The sequence below is a fragment of the Ictalurus punctatus genome, chromosome 18 (genome assembly GCF_001660625.3).
Source record: "Ictalurus punctatus breed USDA103 chromosome 18, Coco_2.0, whole genome shotgun sequence".
NCBI lineage: Eukaryota > Metazoa > Chordata > Actinopteri > Siluriformes > Ictaluridae > Ictalurus > Ictalurus punctatus.
This window is the reverse complement of record NC_030433.2, coordinates 13,382,074-13,383,874: the sequence shown is the minus strand read 5'-3', so window position 1 is coordinate 13,383,874 and position 1,801 is coordinate 13,382,074.

Genomic DNA, 1,801 nt, shown 5'->3' with positions numbered 1-1,801 from the left:
CCTCTGGTTAAAGGAGCGCGAGAGCTTCTTTAAAGAATCCTCAAAAGCTCGAGCATGAAGCGGTGCAGATGCGCGCGCCTGCGCGTTTGCCTTGCGTTTCTCACGCAGAGCACGATGCTTCCTGGAACATTTACACAAGCAGGTTGCAGTGTGCCTTATTTTGAACGAATTTGAATTTTCAAAATTATTCTCATATATAGCCAAAAGTTTGTGGAAACCTGACCATCATACCCATGTGTGCCTGTTGAACATCCCTTTCCAGATTTAGGCGTCCACGCTTCTGGGAAGAATTTCCACTAGATTTTGGACGGTGGATGTGGCAGTTTGCCCATTCAGCTCCAAGACCCTGCTGGGGGAAAAAACAATAGAAACCATCTAAAGGTTTCCACTACAAACCACTATAAACCATCAGCTAACCATTATGTCTAGTGGTAGGCACTAAACACAGCATGCAACCAATAGAAGGCAACAAATTACCAGTAAAGGGACCATTACAATTTCCATTAAAACCAAAACAATTCCCATTATAACTTTTAAAACCATTACAAATTCGATGAGGGCTTGCTTTGGGCAAAAGGGCATTGCAACATGCTGGAACAGGTTTGGGCTCAGCCCTGTAATTATAGTGAAGGTAAATCTTAATGTTACAGCATACAAAGACATTGTAGACAATTCTGTGTTTCTACCTTTGTGGAAACAGTTTTGGTAAGGCCCACATATGGGTGTGAAAGTCTGGTGTCCGCATACTTTTGGCCTTATTGTGTACATATAAATCATTAAATACTATGCATACTTATGCACATAACAGCAGGAAAGCTCAGATGAAATACAGTCTGAGAGTCCCACCCCACTCTCTCTCTCTCTCTCTCTCTCTCTCTCTCTCTCTCTCTCTCTCTCTCTCTCTCTACTGATGTGTCTCTAATGGCTACAGCAACCAGAATGCTGTTTCCATCTCTTTATCTCTTGCTCACACTCTGTAACGAGAAAAGCAGAGGAAGTTACATCATGTCTGAAAAACATTTTGTGTTTCAGGGATACAATTTTCATCTTTACAGAATACAATCCAAACTGTCCATTAGGGATCAATAAAGTCCATCCATCATATATAGAGATGAGCGATAAATGAAAGAAAATAAAACAACATAGTGGGTTAGTAAGGTATCAGGCCACCAGAAGCTGTGATGGATCTGTACTGGATGGTTAAACATCATTCTTCCAAAAGATATTCTGTAAATTGATGTGTTGACTATGGTGATCGAGAGCGCTGTCTAACACATCAGTCCAAAATCTCCCATAGGTGCTCGACTGGGTTGAGATCTGGTAACTGTGAAGGCCATAACAGATAAGTTATATAATTTTCATCCTCATCAAGCCATTCAGTGAGATCTTGTGCCCTGTGGATGGGGGTGGAGCCATCCTGGAAGGGACCATTCCCATCAGGATAGAAATGTTTTTGTATTTGTATTGCTTTGTAGTGATCCTGCTCACTAAGATAACATGTGGACCAAAACCATTCCAGCACAATGCCTCCCACAGCATAACATAGCCACCGAACCCCCTCACTGTAAGGATCAAGCATTCACGCCTGGTGGACACCACACATGTATAATCATCCACTTGTCAAGCTTATGAAGAGTGACTCAGCTGGCCAGATTACTTTTCCCCCCACATCTCTATACCACTGCTTGTGGTTGTGCACCAACTTCTAAATCTCCATCTGTCTATGTAATGGCAAATATAATATCTCTCTACATGTTGTTGTCAGTGGATTGTTTTTGCTGAATGTCTGATCACATCCTGC